We start from the raw sequence: 15,937 nt of genomic DNA on the forward strand, positions 1-15,937 counted from the left end.
GGCCTCACGCAGGGTGGTGGCGTTGTCTGGCGCCATGGTGGCGTCGATAGCTGACCTCGCAAGGTCTTTGCGTCAGCACCTGCTCTGAAGATGGTTAGGTGGATGATGGCGGCGGTAGCCTCGGTGAGTGCACCGGACCGATGCGTGTCCCATTCCCGGCATGTGGCTGGGATGGGCATTCGACATTAGTATTGGAAATATGCCCTAGAGGCAATAATAAAATGGTTATTATTATATTTCCTTGTTCATGATAATTGTCTTTTATTCATGCTATAATTGTGTTATCCAGAAATCATAATACATGTGTGAATACATAGACCACAACATGTCCCTAGTGAGCCTCTAGTTGACTAGCTCGTTTATCAATAGATGGTCACGGTTTCCTGACCATGGACATTGGATGTCATTGATAACAGGATCACATCATTGGGAGAATGATGTGATGGACAAGACCCAATCCTAAGCATAGCACAAGATCGTATAGTTCGTTTGCTAGAGCTTTTTCGATGTCAAGTATCATTTCCTTAGACCATGAGATCGTGTAACTCCCAGATGCCGTAAGAGTGCTTTGGGTGTGCCAAAAGTCACAACGTAACTGGGTGACTATAAAGGTATACCACAGGTATCTCCGAAAGTGTCTGTTGGGTTGACACGGATCGAGACTGGGATTTGTCACTCCGTATGACGGAGAGGTATCTCTGGGCCCACTCGGTAATGCATCATCATAATGAGCTCAAAGTGACTAAGTGGTTGGTCACGGGATCATGCATTACGGTACGAGTAAAGTGACTTGCCGGTAACAAGATTGAATGAGGTATTAGGATACCGACGATCGAGTCTCGGGCAAGTAACGTACCGATTGACAAAGGAAATTGTATACGGGATTACTTGAATCCACGACATCGTGGTTCATTCGATGAGATCATCGTGGAACATGTGGGAGCCAATATGGGTATCCAGATCCCGCTGTTGGTTATTGGCCGGAGAGTCGTCTCGGTCATGTCTGCATGTCTCCCGAACCCGTAGGGTCTACACACTTAAGGTTCGATGATGCTAGGATTGTAGAGATACTAGTATGCGGTAACCCAAAAGTTGTTCGGAGTCCCGGATGAGATCCCGGACGTCACGAGGAGTTCCGGAATGGTCCGGAGGTGAAGAATTATATATAGGAAGTCCAGTTTCGGCCATCGGGAAAGTTTGGGGGGTCACCGGTATTGTACCGGGACCACCGGAAGGGTCCCGGGGGTCCACCGGGTGGGGCCACCTATCCCGGAGGGCCCCATGGGCTGAAGTGGGGAAGGGAACCAGCCGCTGGTGGGCTGGTGCGCCCCCTTGGCCCCCCTGCGCCTAGGGTTGGGAACCCTAGGGGTGGGGGCGCCCCACTTGGCTTGGGGGGCAAGCCACCCACCCCCCCTTGAGATCCAATCTCTAGGGGACCGGCGCCCCCTGGCCCTTATATAAAGAGGGGGAGGGAGGGCAGCCGCACCCAAGTCCCTGACGCCTCCCTCTCCCTCTAAAACACCTCTCCCTCTCGTAGAGCTTGGCGAAGCCCTGCCGAGATCACCGCTGCTTCCATCACCACGCCGTCGTGCTGGTGGATCTCCATCAACCTCTCCCTTTTCCTTGCTGGATCAAGAAGGAGGAGACGTCTTCCCCAACCGTACGTGTGTTAAACGCGGAGGTGTCGTCCGTTCGGCACTAGGATCATCGGTGATTTGGATCACGACGAGTACGACTCCCTCAACCCCATTCTCTTGAACGCTTCCGCGCGATCTACAAGGATATGTAGATGCACTCCTCTATCTTGTTGCTAGAAGACTCCATAGATTGATCTTGGTGAAGCATAGAAAAATTTCATTTTCTGCAACGTTCCCCAATAGTGGTATCAGAGCTAGGTCTATGCGTAGTTTCTATGCACGAGTAGAACACAAACTTGTTGTGGGCGTAGATGTTGTCAATTTTCTTGCCACTACTAGTCTTATCTTGCTTCGGCGACATCGTGGGATGAAGCGGCCCGGACCAACCTTACACGTACGCTTATGTGAGACAGGTTCCACCGACTGACATGCACTAGTTGCATAAGGTGACTAGCGGGTGTCTGTTTCTCCAACTTTAGTTGGAGCGGATTCGATGAAAAGGGTCCTTATGAAGGATAAATAGAAATTGGCATATCACGTTGTGGTTTTACGTAGGTAAGAAACGTTCTTGCTAGAAACCTATAGAAGCCACGTAAAAACATGCAACAACAATTAGAGGATGTCTAACTTGTTTTTGCAGCATATGCCTTGTGATATGATATGGCCAAAAGGATGTGATGAATGAAATATATGTGATGTATGAGATTGATCATGTTCTTGTAATAGAAATCACGACTTGCATGTCGATGAGTATGACAACCGGTAGGAGCCATAGGAGTTGTCTTTATTTTTTGTATGACCTGCGTGTCATTGAATAACGCCATGTAAATTACTTTACTTTATTGCTAAACACGTTAGCCATAAAAGTAGAAGTAATCGTTGGCGTGACAACTTCATGAAGACACGATGATGGAGATCATGGTGTCATGCCGGTGACGAAGATGATCATGGCGCCCCGAAGATGGAGATCAAAGGAGCAATATGATATTGGCCATATCATATCACTATTTGATTGCATGTGATGTTTATCATGTTTTGCTTCTTATTTGCTTAGTACGACGGTAGTAAATAAGATGATCCCTTATAGTAATTTCAAGAAAGTGTTCCCCCTAACTGTGCGCCGTTGCGAAAGTTTGTTGTTTCGAAGCACCACGTGATGATCGGGTGTGATAGATTCTAACATTCGCATACAACAGGTGTAAGACAGATTTACACATGCAAAACACTTAGGTTGACTTGACGAGCCTAGCATGTACAGACATGGCCTCGGAACACAAGAGACCGAAAGGTCGAACATGAGTCGTATGGAAGATACGATCAACATGGAGATGTTCACCGATGATGACTAGTCCGTCTCACATGATGATCGGACACGGTCTAGTTGAGTCGGATCATGTATCACTTAGATGACTAGAGGGATGTCTAATCTGAGTGGGAGTTCATTAAATAATTTGATTAGATGAACTTAATTATCATGAACTTAGTCTAAAAACCTTTGCAAAATATCTTGTAGATCAAATGGCCAACGCTCATGTCAACCTCAACTTCAACGCGTTCCTAGAGAAAACCAAGCTGGAAGATGATGGCAGCAACTATTCGGACTAGGTCCGGAACCTGAGGATCACCCTCATAGCTGCCAAGAAAGCATATGTCCTAGAAGGACCGCTAGGTGAAGCACCCATTCAAGAGAACCAAGACGTTATGAATGCTTGGCAGTCACGTGCTGATGATTACTCCCTCATTCAGTGCGGCATGCTTTACAACTTAGAACCGGGGCTCCAAAAGCGTTTTGAGCAACACAGAGCTTATGAGATGTTCGAAAAGCTGAAAATGGTTTTCCAAGCTCATGCCCGGGTCGAGAGATATGAAGTCTCCGACAAGTTCTACAGTTGTAAGATGGAGGAAAATAGTTCTGTCAGTGAGCACATACTCAAAATGTCTGGGTTGCACAACCGCTTGTATGAGCTGGAGATTAACCTCCCGGACGAGGCGGTCATTGACAGAATCCTTCAGTCGCTCCCACCTAGCTACAAGAGCTTTGTGATGAACTACAATATGCAGGGGATGGTGAAAACTATTCCTGAAGTATTTTCAATGCTGAAATCAGCAGAGGTGGAAATCAAAAAGGAACATCAAGTGTTGATGGTCAATAAAACCACTAGTTTCAAGAAAGGCAAGGGTAAGAAGAACTTCAAGAAGGACGACAAGGGAGTTGCCGCGCCCGGTAAGCCAGCTGCCGGGAAGAAGCCAAAGAATGGACCCACACCTGAGACTGAGTGCTTTTATTGCAAGGGAAAGGGACACTGGAAGCGGAACTGCCCCAAATACTTAGCGGACAAGAAGGCCGGCAACACCAAAGGTATATGTGATATACATGTAATTGATGTGTACCTTACCAGTACTCGTAGTAGCTCCTGGGTATTTGATACCGGTGCGGTTGCTCATATTTGTAACTCAAAACAGGAGCTGCGGAATAAGCGGAGACTGGCGAAGGACGAGGTGACGATGCGCGTCGGGAATGGTTCCAAGGTCGATGTGATCGCCGTCGGCACGCTACCTCTACATTTACCCACGGGATTAGTTTTAAACCTCAATAATTGTTATTTAGTGCCAGCTTTGAGCATGAACATTGTATCTGGATCTCGTTTAATGCGAGATGGCTACTCATTTAAATCCGAGAATAATGGTTGTTATATTTATATGAGAGATATGTTTTATGGTCATGCCCCGCTGGTCAATGGTTTATTCTTAATGAATCTCGAACATGATGTTACACATATTCATAGTGTGAATACCAAAAGATGTAAAGTTGATAACGATAGTCCCACATACTTGTGGCACTGCCGCCTTGGTCACATTGGTGTCAAACGCATGAAGAAGCTCCATGCTGATGGATTTTTGGAGTCTCTTGATTATGAACCATTTGACACATGCGAACCATGCCTTATGGGCAAAATGACCAAGATTCCGTCCTCCGGAACAATGGAGCGAGCAACCAACTTATTGGAAATCGTACATACTGATGTGTATGGTCCAATGAGTGTTGAGGCTAACGGAGGATATCGTTATGTTCTCACTCTCACTGACGACTTGAGTAGATATGGGTATGTCTACTTAATGAAACACAAGTCTGAAACCTTTGAAAAGTTCAAGGAATTTTAGAATGAGGTGGAGAATCAACGTGACCAAAAGATAAAGTTCTTACGATCAGATCGTGGGGGAGAATACTTAAGTCACGAATTTGGTACGCACTTAAGGAAATATGGAATCGTTTCACAACTCACGCCGCCTGGAACACCTCAGTGTAATGGTGTGTCTGAATGTCGTAATCGCACTCTGTTGGATATGGTGCGATCTATGATGTCACTCACCGATTTACCGCTATCATTTTGGGGATACGCTCTAGAGACAACTACATTCACTTTAAATAGGGCACCGTCTAAATCCGTTGAGACGACACCGTATGAATTATGGTTTGGGAAGAAACCTAAGCTGTCGTTTCTAAAAGTTTGGGGATGCGATGCTTATGTCAAGAAACTTCAACCTGAAAATCTCGAACCCAAGTCGAAAAAATGCGTCTTCATAGGATACCCTAAGGAAACCATTGGGTATACCTTCTACCTCAGATCCGAAGGCAAGATCTTTGTTGCCAAGAATGGGTCCTTTCTGGAGAAAGAGTTTCTCTCGAAAGAAGTAAGTGGGAGGAAAGTGGAACTTGATGAAGTACTACCTCTTGAAAGTAGTGCAGCTCGGGAAGATGTTCCTGTGGTGCCTGCACTGTCTCGAGAGGAAACTAATGATGATGATCAAGGGACTTCGGATCAAGTTACTACTGAACTTCGAAGGTCCATGAGGACATGTTCCACACCAGAGTGGTATGACAACCCTGTCCTGGAAATCATGTTGTTAGACAACGGTGAACCTTCGAACTAAGAAGAAGCAATGGCAGGCCCAGATTCCAACAAATGGCTTGAAGCCATGCAATCCGAGATAGGATCCATGTATGAAAACAAAGTATGGACTTTGACAGACTTGCCCGATGATCGGCGAGCGATAGAAAACAAATGGATCTTTAAGAAGAAGACGGACGCGGATGGTAATGTTACCATCTATAAAGCTCGACTTGTCGCTAAGGGTTATCGACAAGTTCAAGGGGTTGACTACGATGAGACTTTCTCTCCCGTAGCGAAGCTGAAGTCCGTCCTAATCATGTTAGCAATTGCCGCATACTATGATTATGAGATATGGCAAATGGATGTCAAAACGGCATTCCTTAACGGCCATCTTAAGGAAGAACTGTATATGATGCATCCGGAAGGTTTTGTCGATCCTAAGAATGCTAACAAGGTATGAAAGCTCCAGCGCTCCATCTATGGGCTGGTGCAAGCATCTCGGAGTTGGAACATTCGCTTTAATGAAATGATCAAAGTGTTTGGGTTTATGCAGACTTATGGAGAAGCCTGCGTTTACAAGAAAGTGAGTGGGAGCTCTGTAGCATTTCTCATATTATATGTGGATGGCATACTTTTGATGGGAAATGATATAGAACTTTTGGACAACATTAAGGCCTACTTGAATAAGTGTTTTTCAATGAAGGACCTTGGAGAAGCTGCTTACATATTAGGCATCAAGATCTATAGAGATAGATCGAGATGCCTCATAGGTCTTTCACAAAGCACATACCTTGATAAGATATTGAAGAAGTTCAATATGGATCAGTCCAAGAAGGGGTTCTTGCCTGTATTGCAAGGTGTGAAATTGAGCTTGGCTCAATGTCCGACCATGGCAGAAGATAGAGAAAAGATGAGTGTCGTCCCCTATGCCTCGGCCATAGGGTCTATCATGTATGCCATGCTGTGTACCAGACCTGATGTAAACCTTGCCGTAAGTTTGGTAGGAAGGTACCAAAGTAATCCTGTCATGGAACACTGGACAGCGGTCAAGAACATCCTGAAGTACCTAAAAAGGACTAAGGATATGTTTCTCGTATATGGAGGTGACGAAGAGCTCGTCGTAAAGGGTTACGTCGACGCTAGCTTCGACACAGATCTGGATGACTCTAAGTCACAAACCGGATACGTGTATATTTTGAATGGTGGGGCAGTAAGCTGGTGCAGTTGCAAGCAAAGCATCGTGGCGGGATCTACATGTGAAGCGGAATACTGTTGGGGAAAGTAGTAATTTCAAAAAAAATTCCTACGCACATGCAAGATCATGGTGATGCATAGCAACGAGAGGGGAGAGTGTTGTCTACGTACCCTCGTAGACCGTAAGCGGAAGCGTTATGACAACGCGGTTGATGTAGTCGTACGTCTTCACGATCCGACCGATCCAAGCACCGAACGTACGGCATCTCCGAGTTCAGCACACGTTCAGCTCGATGACGATCCCCGGACTCCGATCCAGCAAAGTGTCGGGGATGAGTTCCATCAGCACGACGGCGTGGTGACGATGATGATGTTCTACCGACGCAAGGCTTCACCTAAGCACCGCAACGATATGACCGAGGTGGAATATGGTGGAGGGGGGCACCGCACACGGCTAAGGAACGATCACGAAGATCAACTTGTGTGTCCTAGGGTGCCCCCCTGCCCCCGTATATAAAGGAGCAAGGGGGAGGGGGCGGCCGGCCTAGGAGGGGCGCGCCAAGGGGAGTCCTACTCCCACCGGGAGTAGGACTCCCTCCTTCCTTGTTGGAGTAGGAGAAGGGGGAAAGAGGGGGAGAGGAGGAAGGAAAAGGGGGCCGCACCCCTTGTCCAATTCGGACCAGAGGGGGGCTGCGCCTCCTTTCTTTCTGCCTCTCTCCTCTATTCCCGTATGGCCCAATAAGGCCCATATACTCCCCGGCGAATTCCCGTAACTCTCCGGTACTCCGAAAAATACCCGAATCACTCGGAACCTTTCCGAACTCCGAATATAGTCGTCCAATATATCGATCTTTACGTCTCGACCATTTCGAGACTCCTCGTCATGTCCCCGATCTCTTCCGGGACTCCGAACTCCTTCGATACATCAAAACTCATAAACTCATAATATAACTGTCATCGAAAACTTAAGCGTGCGGACCCTACGGGTTCGAGAACTATGTAGACATGACCTAGAACTATTCTTCGTCAATAACCAATAGCGGAACCTGGATGCTCATATTGGCTCCTACATATTCTATGAAGATCTTTATCGGTCAAACCGCATAACAACATACGTTGTTCCCTTTGTCATTGGTATGTTACTTGTCCGAGATTCGATCGTCGGTATCCAATACCTAGTTCAATCTCGTTACCGGCAAGTCTCTTTACTCGTTACATAATGCATCATTCCGTAACTAACTCATTAGCTACATTGCTTGCAAGGCTTATAGGGATGTGCATTACCGAGAGGGCCCAGAGATACCTCTCCGACAATCGGAGTAACAAAACCTAATCTCGAAATACGCCAACCCAACATGTACCTTTGGAGACACCTGTAGTACTCCTTTATAATCACCCAGTTACGTTGTGACGTTTGGTAGCACCCAAAGTGTTCCTCCGGTAAACGGAGTTGCATAATCTCATAGTTACAGGAACATGTATAAGTCATGAAGAAAGCAATAGCAACATACTAAATGATCAAGTGCTAGGCTAACGGAATGGGTCATGTCAATCACATAAATCTCCTAATGATGTGATCCCATTAATCAAATGACAACACATGTCTATGGTTAGGAAACATAACCATCTTTGATTAATGAGCTAGTCAAGTAGAGGCATACTAGTGACTATATGTTTGTCTATGTATTCACACATGTATTATGTTTCCGGTTAATACAATTCTAGCATGAATAATAAACATTTATCATGATATAAGGAAATAAATAATAACTTTATTATTGCCTCTAGGGCATATTTCCTTCAGTCTCCCACTTGCAGTAGAGTCAATAATCTAGTTCACATCACCATGTGATTTAACACAAATATTCATATCTGTATATTATTAACACCAATAGTTCACATCGTTATGTGACCAACACCCAAATGGTTCACTAGAGTCAATAATCTAGTTCACATCGCTATGTGATTAACACCCAAAGAGTACTAAGGTATGATCATGTTTTGCTTGTGAGAGAAGCTTAGTCAACGGATCTGTCACATTCAGAGCCGTATATATTTTGCAAATATTCTATGTCTACAATGATCTGCATGGAGCTACTCTAGCTAATTGCTCCCACTTTCAATATGTATCCAGATTGAGACTTAGAGTCATCTGGATCGGTGTAAAAGCTTGCACCGATGTAACTTTTTACGACGGGCTCTTTTGTCACCTCCATAATCGAGAAATATTTCCTTAGTCCTCACTAAGGATATTCTTGACCAATGTCTAGTGATCTACTCCTAGATCACTATTGTACTCCCTTGCCAAATTCAGAGCAAGGTATACAATAGGTCTGGTACATAGCATAGCATACTTTATAGAACCTATGACTGAGGCATAGGGAATGACTTTCATTCTCTTTTCTATTTTCTGCCGTGGTCGGGATTTGAGTCTTACTCAATTTTACACCTTTGCAACACAGGCAAGAACTCTTTCTTTGACTGTTCCATTTTGAACTACTTGAAAATCTTGACAAGGTATGTACTTATTGAAAAACTTATCAAGCGTCTTGATCTATCTCAATAGATCTTGATGCTCAATATGTAAGTAGCTTTGCCGAGATCTTTCTTTGAAAAAACTCCTTTCAAACACTCCTTTATGCTTTGCAGAATAATTCTACATTATTTCCGATCAACAATATGTCATTCACATTAACTTATCAGAAATGTTATAGTGCTCCCACTCACTTTCTTGTAAATACAGGCTTCACCCAAGTATGTATAAAACTATATGTTTTGATCAACTTATCAAAGCGTATATTCCAACTCTGAGATGCTTGCACCAGTCCATAGATGGATCGCTGGAGCTTGCACATTTTGTTAACACCTTTAGGATCGACAAAACCTTCTGGTTGCATCATATACAACTCTTCTTTAATAAATCCATTAAGGAATGCAGTTTTGTTTATCCATTTGCCAGATTTCATAAAATGCGGCAATTGCTAACATGATTCAGACAGACTTAAGCATAGATACGAGTGAAAAAACTCTCATCGTAGTCAACACCTTGAACTTGTCGAAAACCTTTTGCGACAATTCTAGCTTTGTAGATAGTAACACTATCAGCGTCCGTCTTCCTCTTGAAGATCCATTTAATCTCAATGTCTCGCCGATCATTGGGCAAGTCAATCAAAGTCCATACTTTGTTTTCATACATGGATCTCATCTCAGATCTCATGGCCTCAAGCCATTTTGCGGAATCTGGGCTCACCATCGCTTCTTCATAGTTCATAGGTTCGTCATGGTCTAGTAACATAAATTCCAGAACAGGATTACCGTACCACTCTGGTGCGGATCTTACTCTGGAAAACCTACGAGGTTCTGTAGCAACTTAATCTGAAGTTTCATGATCATCATCATTAACTTCCTCACTAATTGGTGTAGTAGTCACAGGAACAGATTTCTGTGATGAACTACTTTCCAATAAGGGAGCAGGTACAGTTACCTCATCAAGTTCTACTTTCCTCCCACTCACTTCTTTCGAGAGAAACTCCTTCTCTAGAAAGGATCCATTCTTAGCAACGAATGTTTTGCCTTCGGATCTGTGATAGAAGGAGTACCCAACAGTTTCCTTTGGGTATTCTATGAAGACACACTTCTCCGATTTGGGTTCGAGCTTATCAGGTTGAAAACCTTTTTCATATAAGCATTGCAACTCCAAACTTTAAGAAACGACAGCTTAGGTTTACTGCTAAACCATAGTTCATACGGTGTCGTCTCAATGGATTTAGATGGTGCCTTTTTAAACGTGAATGCAGCCGTCTCTAATGCACAACCCCAAAACGATAGTGGTAAAACCGATAAGAGACATCATAGATCGCACCATATCCAATAAAGTGCGGTTATGACGTTTGGACACACCATAACGTTGTGGTGTTCCAGGTGGCGTAAGCTGTGAAACTATTCCACATTGTTTTAATTGAAGACCAAACTCGTAACTCAAATATTCGTCTCCGCGATCAGATCGTAGAAACTTTATTTTCTTGTTATGATGATTTTTCCACTTCACTCTGAAATTCTTTGAACCTTTCAATTATTTCAGACTTATGTTTCGTCAAGTAGATATACCCATATCTGCTCAAATCATTTTGTGAAGGTCAGAAAATAATGATACTTGCCACGAGCATCAACACTCATTGGATCGCATACATCGGTATGTATTATTTGTTGGAAATATGCCCTAGAGGCAATAATAAAAGTATTATTATTATATTTCCTTGTTCATGATAATTGTCTTTTATTCATGCTATAACTGTATTATCCGGAAATCGTAATACACGTGTGAATACATAGACCACAATATGTCCCTAGTGAGCCTCTAGTTGACTAGCTCGTTGTGATCAACAGATAGTCATGGTTTCCTGGCTATGGACATTGGATGTCGTTGATAACGGGATCACATCATTAGGAGAATGATGTGATGGACAAGACCCAATCCTAAGACTAGCACAAAAGATCGTGTAGTTCATTTGCTAGAGCTTTGCCAATGTCAAGTATCTCTTCCTATGACCATGAGATCGTGTAACTCCTGGATACCGTAGGAGTGCTTTGGGTGTATCAAACGTCACAACGTAACTGGGTGACTATAAAGGTGCACTACAGGTATCTCCGAAAGTATCTATTGTTTTATGCGGATCGAGACTGGGATTTGTCACTCCGTGTAAACGGAGAGGTATCTCTGGGCCCACTCGGTAGGACATCATCATATGCGCAATGTGACCAATGAGTTGATCACGGGATGATGTGTTACGGAACGAGTAAAGTGACTTGCCGGTAACGAGATTGAACAAGGTATTGGTATACCGACGATCGAATCTCGGGCAAGTAAAATACCGCTAGACAAAGGGAATTGTATGACATCGTGGTTCATCCGATGAGATCATCGTGGAACATGTGGGAGCCAACATGGGTATCCAGATCCCGCTGTTGGTTATTGACCGGAGAACGTCTCGGTCATGTCTGCATGTCTCCCGAACCCGTAGGGTCTACACACTTAAGGTTCGATGACGCTAGGGTTATAAAGGAAGCTTGTATGTGGTTACCGAATGTTGTTCGGAGTCCCGGATGAGATCCCGGACGTCACGAGGAGTTCCGGAATGGTCCGGAGGTAAAGATTTATATATAGGAAGTCCTGTTTCGGCCATCGGGACAAGTTTCGGGGTCATCGGTATTGTACCGGGACCACCGGAAGGGTCCCGGGGGCCCACCGGGTGGGGCCACCTGCCCCGGGGGGCCACATGGGTTGTAGGGGGTGCGCCTTGGCCTACATGGGCCAAGGGCACCAGCCCCAAGAGGCCCATGCGCCTAGGGAACCCTAGAGGAAAGAGTCCTCAAGGGGGAAGGCACCTCCGAGGTGCCTTGGGGAGGATGGACTCCTCCCCCCCTCTTGGCCGCACCCTTTTCTTGGAGTAAGGGGCAAGGCTGCGCCTCCCCCCTCTCCCTTGCCCCTATATATAGTGGAGGGGTGGGAGGGCATCCACACCTGAGCCCTTGGCGCCTCCCTCCCTCCCGTGACACCTCCTCCTCTCCCGTAGGTGCTTGGCGAAGCCCTGCAGGATTGCCACGCTCCTCCATCACCACCACGCCGTTGTGCTGCTGCTGGATGGAGTCTTCCTCAACCTCTCCCTCTCTCCTTGCTGGATCAAGGCGTGGGAGACGTCACCGGGCTGTACGTGTGTTGAACGCGGAGGTGCCGTCCGTTCGGCACTTGATCATCGGTGATCTGAATCACGACGAGTACGACTCCATCAACCCCGTTCACTTGAACGCTTCCGCTTAGTGATCTACAAGGGTATGTAGATGCACTCTCCTTTCTACTCGTTGCTGGTCTCTCCATAGATAGATCTTGGTGATTCGTAGGGAAAATTTTTGAATTTCTGCTACGTTCCCCAACAGTGGCATCATGAGCTAGGTCTATTGCGTAGATTCTTTGCACGAGTAGAACACAAAGTAGTTGTGGGCGTTGATGTTGTTCAATATGCTTACCGTTACTAGTCCAATCTTGTTTCGACGGTATTGTGGGATGAAGCGGCCCGGACCGACCTTACACGTACTCTTACGTGAGACAGGTTCCACCGATTGACATGCACTTGGTGCATAAGGTGGCTAGCGGGTGCCAGTCTCTCCCACTTTAGTCGGAACGGATTCGATGAAAAGGGTCCTTATGAAGGGTAAATAGCAATTGGCATATCACGTTGTGGTCTTGCGTAGGTAAGAAACGTTCTTGCTAGAAACCCATAGCAGCCACATAAAACATGCAACAACAATTAGAGGACGTCTAACTTGTTTTTGCAGGGTATGCTATGTGATGTGATATGGCCAAAAGGATGTGATGAATGATATATGTGATGTATGAGATTGATCATGTTCTTGTAATAGGATTCACGACTTGCATGTCGATGAGTATGACAACCGGCAGGAGCCATAGGAGTTGTCTTTATTTTTTGTATGACCTGCGTGTCATTGAAGAACGCCATGTAACTTACTTTACTTTATTGCTAAACGCGTTAGCCATAGAAGTAGAAGTAGTCGTTGGCGTGACAACTTCATGAAGACACGATGATGGAGATCATGATGATGGAGATCATGGTGTCATGCCGGTGACAAGATGATCATGGAGCCCCGAAGATGAAGATCAAAAGGAGCAAAATGATATTGGCCATATCATGTCACTATTTGATTGCATGTGATGTTTATCATGTTTATGCATCTTGTTTACTTAGGACGACGGTAGTAAATAAGATGATCCCTTACAAAATTTCAAGAAGTGTTCTCCCCTAACTGTGCACCGTTGCTACAGTTCGTCGCTTCTAAGCACCACGTGATGATCGGGTGTGATGGATTCTTACGTTCACATACAACGGGTGTAAGACAGTTTTACACAGCGAAAACACTTAGGGTTAACTTGGCGAGCCTAGCATGTACAGACATGGCCTCGGAACACGGAGACCGAAAGGTCGAGCATGAGTCGTATGGTAGATACGATCAACATGAAGATGTTCACCGATGATGACTAGTCCGTCTCACGTGATGATCGGACACGGCCTAGTTGACTCGGATCATGTGATCACTTAGATGACCAGAGGGATGTCTATCTGAGTGGGAGTTCATAAGATGAACTTAATTATCTTGAACATAGTCAAAAGACCTTTTGCAAATTATGTCGTAGCTCGCGCTTTAGTTCTACTGTTTTAGATATGTTCCTAGAGAAAAATATAGTTGAAAGTTGATAGTAGCGATTATGCGATCAGTAGAAAGCTTATGTCCTTAATGCACCGCTTAGTGTGCTGAACCCCAAACATCGTTTGTGGATGTTTCGAACATCGAACATACACGTTTTGATAACTACGTGTTAGTTCAGTTAAATGGTTTAAGTAGAGGCACCAAAGACTTTTTCGAAACGTTGCGGAACATATGAGATGTTTCGAGGTCTGAAATTGGGATTTCAGGCTCGTGCCCACGTCAAGAGGTATAAGACCTCCGACAATTTTCTTAGCCTGCAAACTAAGGAGAGAAGCTCAATTGTTGAGCTTGTGCTCAGATTGTCTGAGTACAACAATCACTTGAATCAAGTGGGAGTTGATCTTCCAGATGAAATAGTGATAGTTTCTCCGAAGTCATTGCCACCAAGCTGCTAGAGCTTCGTGATGAACTATAACATATCAAGGATAGATATGATGATCCTTGAGGTATTCACAATGTTTGACACCGCGAAAGTAGAAATCAAGAAGGAGCATCAATTGTTGATGGTTGGTGAAACCACTAGTTTCAAGAAGGGCAAGGGCAAGAAGGGATACTTCATGAAACGGCAAATTAGCTGCTGCTCCAGTGAAGAAACCCAAGGTTGAACCCAAACCCGAGACTAAGTGCTTCTGTAATAAGGGGAACAACCACTGGAGCAGAATTACCCTAGATACTTGGTAGATGAGAAGGCTGGCAAAGTCGATAGAAGTATATTGGATATACATTATGTTAATGTGTACTTTACTAGTACTCCTAGTAGCACCAGGGTATTAGATACCGGTTCGGTTGCTAAGTGTTAGTAACTCGAAATAAAAGCTACGAAATAAAAGGAAACTAGCTAAAGGTGAGCTGACGATATGTGTTGGAAGTGTTTCCAAGTTTGATGTAATCAAACATCGCACGCTCCCTCTACCATCAAGATTAGTATTAAACCTAAAGGAATGGTTTATTGAATCTCGGTCGTAGTGATACACATTTTCATGCCAAAAGATATAAGATAGTAATGATAGTACCACTTACTTGTGGCACTGCCATGTAAGTCATAATGGTATAAAACGCATGAAGAAGCTCCATGTTGATGGATCTTTGGACTCACTCATTTTGAAAAGTTTGAGACATGCGAACCATGTCTATTGGTGTGTATGCATGAAGAAACTCCATGCAAATGGATCATTCGGACTCACTTGATTTTGAATCACTTGAGATATGCAAATCATACCACATGGGCAAGATGACTGAAAAGCCTCATTTTCAGTAAGATGGAACAAGATAGCAACTTGTTGGAAGTAACACATTTTGATGTGTCCAATCCAATGAGTGCTGAGGCATGTAGTGAATATCGTTATGATCTTACTTCACAGATGATTCGAGTAGATGTTAAGAATATTTACTTGATGAAACACAAGTCTGAATTATTGAATGGTTCAAGTAATTTCAGAGTGAAGTAGAAGATCATTGTGACAAGAGGATAAAATGTCTATGATACGATCATAAAGATGAATATCTGAGTTACGAGTTTTGGCACACAATTAAGACATTGTGGAAATTGTTTCATAATTAATACCGCCTGGAACACCATAATGTGATGGTGTGTCCGAACATCATAGTTGCACCCTATTGGATATGGTGTGTACCATGATGTCTCTTATCGTTTACCACTATCGTTCATGGGTTAGGCATTAGAGACAACCACATTCACTTTAAATAGGGCACCACGTAATTCCGATGAGATGACACCGTATGAATTATGGTTTAGAGAAACCTAAGTTGTCGTTTCTTAAAGGTTTGGGGCTGCGACGCTTATGTGAAAAAGTTTCAGGATTAAGCTCGAACCCAAAGCGGATAAAATGCATCTTCATAGGAAACCCAAAACAGTTGGGTATACCTCCTAATTCAGATCCGAAAGCAATATGGATTGTTTCTTGAATCGGG

Source organism: Triticum dicoccoides, chromosome 1B (genome assembly GCF_002162155.2).
Source record: "Triticum dicoccoides isolate Atlit2015 ecotype Zavitan chromosome 1B, WEW_v2.0, whole genome shotgun sequence".
Lineage (NCBI taxonomy): Eukaryota > Viridiplantae > Streptophyta > Magnoliopsida > Poales > Poaceae > Triticum > Triticum dicoccoides.